The sequence below is a fragment of the Gymnodraco acuticeps genome, unplaced genomic scaffold (assembly GCF_902827175.1).
Source record: "Gymnodraco acuticeps unplaced genomic scaffold, fGymAcu1.1, whole genome shotgun sequence".
NCBI classification, from domain to species: domain Eukaryota; kingdom Metazoa; phylum Chordata; class Actinopteri; order Perciformes; family Bathydraconidae; genus Gymnodraco; species Gymnodraco acuticeps.
Window position 1 is genome coordinate 166638 of NW_022990021.1, and position 7265 is coordinate 173902.

A 7265-nucleotide genomic window follows, 5' to 3' on the forward strand; every position below is an offset into this window, starting at 1 on the left:
TGGAAAACTGATACAGACATCTCGTCTTCTCAGGTATTTGGCACTCAGTATCTCTCAAAGCATGCAGGGTAATATTGGGCCCTGTGGCAGATTGCTTTTGCACACCGCCTCGACTCTGCACGCTCGTCTGCATCCGTCTCTCTGCTGCTTCCACCCTCAGTATCATTGTGTGTCTGTGCGTGTGCACGGCATTTGCCTGCATGTGTTTGTGTGTGTTAGAGTAGATTGAGGGTGACACTTGAAGCTGCTGCTGCTTCAGGTCAACAAATTCCATGAAAAGACTAAAACCAACAGTGAATACACTTCAAAACAAGTGGTTTCGCCGTTTATAAGTATGTGTTTGAGTGAACTTAAAACATTTGTATTCATTCTAAACAATATTGAGAACACCTTAGTGTCAAAATAGTGTCATCTAAAGAAGTTATTTACAAAGAATGGCAACTCATTAAAGGAACATATCTCTAATGTCTTGACTTCGGATCGGTTGAATAATGCTAATTTAAAATCAGCTCTTTCTCCTATTTAATTGTCACAGTTGAGAAGCATAAAAACAATACAATTATTGAATTGGTACTGAATACATACAGAAAACAAGATGTCCTCTATGAACTGCCCTGTTGCCCTTGAGCAAGGCGCTGCACGGTGTGTGTGTTTGTGTGTTATGTAACCCTGTCTCTGGCCACACACACAGAGAGAGGGTGCCAGAGTTCCTCAGCATATGTTGAACGGAGCATCCCCATCTGTCCTGCCAAAGAACAGAGTACTCTCTTAAAGGAACAGTTAATAGGTTAACAGGTTTATATTTCACACTGTTCAAAACTCACACCTAAGCTATAGATATTCATATTTAGGAATATTTGTGTTATTGCTGGGCTAGAAAAAATACTACAATGATTAATTGATCATCAAAATGGCCAGTCATCTTAAATAATCCATCTATATGTTAGGTGTAAGAATCAGGCTCACAAATTGGTGAACTGCCCCTTTAAATGAATTGGCGACAATATTGTTTGCATTGATCCGTAACAGTAAATTACCTGATCAATATGCACTTCTATTTAATTCGAAATATCCCTGATTGACACACACCACACATATACACAAAAGCTCACACACATTTATATAAACATAAACAGAGCCACTCTGCTGACCTCAGCTGACACCTGTCAGTTTGTTTTAAAAGTTGACTTCTGGACCACAGGGACATACACACACACATCTGTTTCTGTTTAGCCTTCAGTTGTTCTGTTCAGTACAGCCCCACAGGGAGGGAAAACACCCTAGGTCGCGTGTGTGTGTGTGTTTGAATGGTTACGAGCTCATTATTTAAATTTGCATTACACAAATCGGGATCTAGGCTGGTTCATAGTGCAAAGCTTACATTGTGTCCCATGTTCTCTTCACTTGCTATGATATGATGATATGAAACAGTGATAGTTTAATGCAGTGATCAGTTCCTTCTTGCAGCAAAAAATGTGCCACTATTGACGTGATAAAAATAACCTTAAATTGTAAAGAACAAACTGTTATTTGGGGGGGGATTTTCAACTGTTGGTTAAAAAAAAAAGAAATCTTTGTCCCATTTTTATTTCCATCTTCTTCTTCATCTCTGGGTGTGATCGTTCTGACTTGCCCCTCTCTGCTGGTTAAGATCAAACAGTGACAAAGACACGTGCACACACACACACACACACACATAAAGTATATGCAGGACAGTTGCTGATGCAGCATAAAGTCTGTGATGTCATTCGTTTCTTTAAGGGCTTAGTCATGAAACACACACACAATCGCTATGACGTGTGTGTGTGTGTGTGTGTGTGTGTGTGTGTGTGTGTGTGTGTGTGTGTGTGTGTGTGTGTGTGTGTGTGTGTGTGTGTGTGTGTGTGTGTGTGTGTGTGTGTGTGTGTGTGTGTGTGTTGTGTGTGTGTGTGTGTGTGTGTGTGTGTGTGTGTGTGTGTGTGTGTGTGTGTGTGTGTGTGTGTGTGTGTGGTTTGTTTTTATTCTACAGACTGTCTTGGATGGAAATGAATTACCATGCCTCTGTCCTCCTCTTCTTTTGTAAGAAATGTTTGGGAGTCCCGTGGGAGACCTTTACACATGTGTTTGTGTGTGTGTGCACCTGTGTCTGCCTGTGTCTGCCTGTGTCTGCCTGTGTGTGTGTTCTGCATCGCCATGGCAGCATGGTGTTGATGAGGTCCCATGGCGAGCGAGGTAGAAAGAGGAGTGTGTTCCATGACCTCTCAAGAGGGACATCAAACACTTTGTGTCTTGAAGAAAGACTGTCTAACTGATGGCTAAAAAGAGATGTAAAACAACCACAAAGAGAGGCGGAACAACTGCCAAGTGATGCAAACAGGCACAACTACAAAGAGACACTCAGAGTAAGACACACAATGAGATGCAGGAGGACCAAACAAATAGGTGCAAAACAACCACAATGAGATTTAAAACAACCATAAAAAGATACGCAAATGATCGCAAAGAGAAATGACAAAACAGATGCAATCACAAAGGTAATGATACTGAAATAGGCATTTCATTGATGATACCAAGGAAAGCAGGCTGGAAACAAACCAACAGTGTGCTGGCGAGTCCTACTTCTCCCAGAAAACGACAAAAAACCTGAAAGGACAGAAAGACAGGAAGGAGGACTGAAAGAGAAAGAGTTGAATGTCAAGCCCACACTAATTGTTTCTATTTTAGAAAGCGAGCTGCTTTCAGACTGATTTGAGGAGTCGGTGTAAAAGTGACCTAAAAACAAAGCAGAGAGCCGGCTGACGCTCAGTGATAACACACACACACACGTATATGGATGCAATACTCATTCTGATGCAAGCTACCCAAAATATTGATTATCTTTTGCATTCATCCTCATTAACTATTATCATCATTTTCTTAATCATCAGCAACACAGTCGAAAAGACAAGAAAAGGCAAGCAGAGGAGAAGGAGAGAAACAAAGGTAAGAAGTGGGCAAATAAATGGCTCCATGGAGTCAGGACGTTTTCTCCACTGGAAAGCCCCTTTTCATATATTCACCTCTTGACAGGGACCATAGACGTTATATATAAGATATCATGTTTCTCCACTAGAAGAGTATCATAGATGATATTTATTCATGTCTTCTGCACTGGTAGTGTGCCACCAAGGGCACCCTAGAGGGCACGTTATCACATTTTCTCCACTGGAAAGGAACCCTGGAGGGCAATCTGTCATATTTTCTCCACTGGAGGGGCAACTGCATCATGTGTTCCCCATCTGAGGGGCTAGCTAAATGGCAGGATATCATGTTTTCTCAACTGCAGGGGCCCTCTAAAGGGCACTATCATGTTTTCTCCACTGGAATGTAACTTAGAGAGCTCCACTGGAATGTAACTTAGAGAGCTCCACTGGAATGTAACTTAGAGAGCTCCACTGGAATGTAATTTAGAGAGCTCCACTGGAATGTAACTTAGAGAGCTCCACTGGAATGTAATTTAGAGAGCTCCACTGGAATGTAACTTAGAGAGCTCCACTGGAATGTAACTTAGAGAGCTCCACTGGAATGTAACTTAGAGAGCTCCACTGGAATGTAACTTAGAGAGCTCCACTGGAATGTAATTTAGAGAGCTCCACTGGAATGTAACTTAGAGAGCTCCACTGGAATGTAACTTAGAGAGCTCCACTGGAATGTAACTTAGAGAGCTCCACTGGAATGTAACTTAGAGAGCTCCACTGGAATGTAACTTAGAGAGCTCCACTGGAATGTAACTTAGAGAGCTCCACTGGAATGTAATTTAGAGAGCTCCACTGGAATGTAATTTAGAGAGCTCCACTGGAATGTAACTTAGAGAGCTCCACTGGAATGTAACTTAGAGAGCTCCACTGGAATGTAATTTAGAGAGCTCCACTGGAATGTAACTTAGAGAGCTCCACTGGAATGTAATTTAGAGAGCTCCACTGGAATGTAATTTAGAGAGCTCCACTGGAATGTAACTTAGAGAGCTCCACTGGAATGTAATTTAGAGAGCTCCACTGGAATGTAACTTAGAGAGCTCCACTGGAATGTAATTTAGAGAGCTCCACTGGAATGTAACTTAGAGAGCTCCACTGGAATGTAACTTAGAGAGCTCCACTGGAATGTAACTTAGAGAGCTCCACTGGAATGTAACTTAGAGAGCTCCACTGGAATGTAACTTAGAGAGCTCCACTGGAATGTAACTTAGAGAGCTCCACTGGAATGTAACTTAGAGAGCTCCACTGGAATGTAACTTAGAGAGCTCCACTGGAATGTAACTTAGAGAGCTCCACTGGAATGTAACTTAGAGAGCTCCACTGGAATGTAACTTAGAGAGCTCCACTGGAATGTAATTTAGAGAGCTCCACTGGAATGTAACTTAGAGAGCTCCACTGGAATCAGGGTTTCCGTTAGCCGGTAATTACCGGTTTTTAGCTGGTAACATTTAATAAAAACCGGTAAATTCAAAACCTGCCGGTCAAAATGTCCGATGCTCCGATCGATTGGCCGTCGATCATTATCGGCCGATATTCACTCTTAATAGTTTGATCTGTGCTCTCTATAAAGGCCGATCAGGAGAGCTGGATCTGATCGATATGGACATAAACGCGAGTGAGGTATAACCGGACGCCAGAGAGAGATCGCATTAGCTGCTGCATAATCACCCGAAGCCCCGCCCACTGTTTAGCGAGCTGCATGAGAAACTGACGGGCTGTCAGGAGAGAGAGAGAGAGGGAGGGAGAGGGGAACAAGAGGATCAGTTTATCCCGTGTTATTATTCAAAGTTAATTTAAACTTTTGAATAATGTACTTCATCTACTACAAGTAGTTTCTTTGAATGTAATAATTATGTTGTTTGTTGTTTGTGGAATCATTTATTGAAAAATTAATCTGAATTTTTCGATCTGTTACGATTATAAACTGAAGAAATATAAAAATGACTCCCATTAACTGACTTTTAAACATCAGCATCCGGTCCTAGTCCGGTAATTACCTGCTAACGGAAACTCTGCTACACAATTCTTATTATTCTTATTGAAACATGACCGGTAAGTTTCAAATTTGTCCGGTAAAATAAATTCTGTCCGGACATTTGACCGGCGAGAAAAAATCCTAACGGAAACCCTGACTGGAATGTAACTTAGAGAGCTCCACTGGAATGTAACTTAGAGAGCACCTTATCATGTTTTCTTTGCTGGATCAGGACCCTATAGCGGTCATCTTCGGGATTGCCTTATCTCATTTTCTCCAGATGAAGACCACCCATAGAGGCCACTGCAACACCATTTCTCCACTGGATGGGCACCGTGGGTGATTTGCTAATGAGCGGGACATCTCTTTTGGAACATTAAAGTATGGAAACATGTCTATAGAGGTACTAAATACTAATATGAACCTGCAAATGAACAACTGTTTCCTCTTAAAAACACCAGAATAAGAAAAGATAAAAACCATAAAAGGGGACACCTATTCTCTCTTCTTTGAGACAAGATGGTAGGAGGATAAAGTATAACATAAATCAAATGAAAGATGGAGTGGGGTTTTCTCATCACACACTAAGTGGGTTGGTATTTGTGTGGAGTTATACTGCCTCCTGCATCAGGACTGAGGTACTGGCTTCCTCTTATTCGCCTTTATAGCAGAGACTTATATCAGGAGATACTGGGTGAACATTTTAAACATGCTTTTGATATTATTATTTCATCAACATGCAGACACATTGTTACTGTAACAGCTGATGACCTTTATACACTATTATCAAAGTATAGATTTATTTATAATGATAAACTAACAATTGTCTAGTTTGTAAGCTTGTCAAAGTCTCATACATTTTCTTTTAACACTTAAAAGAAAATGATATACAAACCAGGCTTAGTTATGTTTTTTCTTAATTTAAGATGCTATTCACACCTCTAATGAGATTTAACAAGGCTTCTCTCAGCAGACACAATATACATGCATGTGTGCATGTGTGCATGTGTGTGTGTCTTTGTTGAGTGGTTAATGCCTGGTTCATGGGAGGCTGGTATGTGACACATGGTCTTCATTAGCAAACTCTGTGTGTGTGTGTGTGTGTGTGTGTGTGTGTGTGTGTGTGGTGTGTGTGTGTGTGTGTGTGTGTGTGTGTGTGTGTGTGTGTGTGTGCGTGTGTGAGAGAGAGCACTGTAACACCTGTCAGTCTCTATAGCTTCTTTCAGACATCTAAATTAGGCTCAGCAACAAATATGTTAACTGCAGTTCTTCAGATCAAGAAGATATTGTGTTATTTTATTACTTTAATTAGTCAGTAATATGTAGGGAATTTGACATGTATCCCAGTTTTCTTTTTTAGTATCCCAGGAATCATGATGCTCTGATGCAGCTAAGACACTTTTTGAGGAATAAAATACGTAAAATATGGAAATCTCAAAGTGAAATCAAAGATTGCAGAAATATAAAGTCCTTTATAGAGTTGTTTAGACAGTATAGTCATTTATACAGTCCAACAATTCAGACCCTTGATAACCCTGAAGTTCACACATTTCCTTTAAAGATGCAGAATACATTTTGTTTTGTCCAAAGAATCTAATTGGTTTGGCTTTCTAGATGCTTCAAATGTATTCTATGTCTTCTCTGTAAAAAGATATGTGAGAAATGCAGTAGAACATTACAAAAACTACAAACAAATCAGAATAATAAAGTGATGTCATTTCAGCCTGATGGACGAGGGACTGTCTAAAAGTTATACCACAGCGCCCTCTGCAGGATAACACTGCTCTGTACGGTTTACATAGAGTTTGCATCCCTAATAAACATTCTAGTAAAGTAGGACGGTAAATACTGTAGGAGGAGCTGCTCCCTTTATTTACCTCTAATTAGATTTGATGATAATGATTTGTCTTTATAATGTATTGTTAAGAATATATTTTTGTATACTTCAATGTGATGTGTTTTCTTATAATGTGGTTTTATTTCTTATTTTTATTTATTTATTATGCCATTGAAATGTAAAACATTAAAAACATATGATTTAATGCATTAGGTGTACCAAAAAAGTGTATTAAAATATATTCATCATTATTTCTCCGCCCAGATGTGAAGACTCCTCTTCCTCTGCTGCCACGTTTTTCATCATTTCCAAAGAGAGGGGACAACGCTGGGAACCTGCACCGAAACCTGATTGGTCCAGAATCCTGAAAACCCACCTTTAGTCCCGCCTATTGACTCTTTCTCTGGCTGTGATTGGTTGAATGTAAGGTCCATCACGGTTACTATGGACTTTGGCTTTA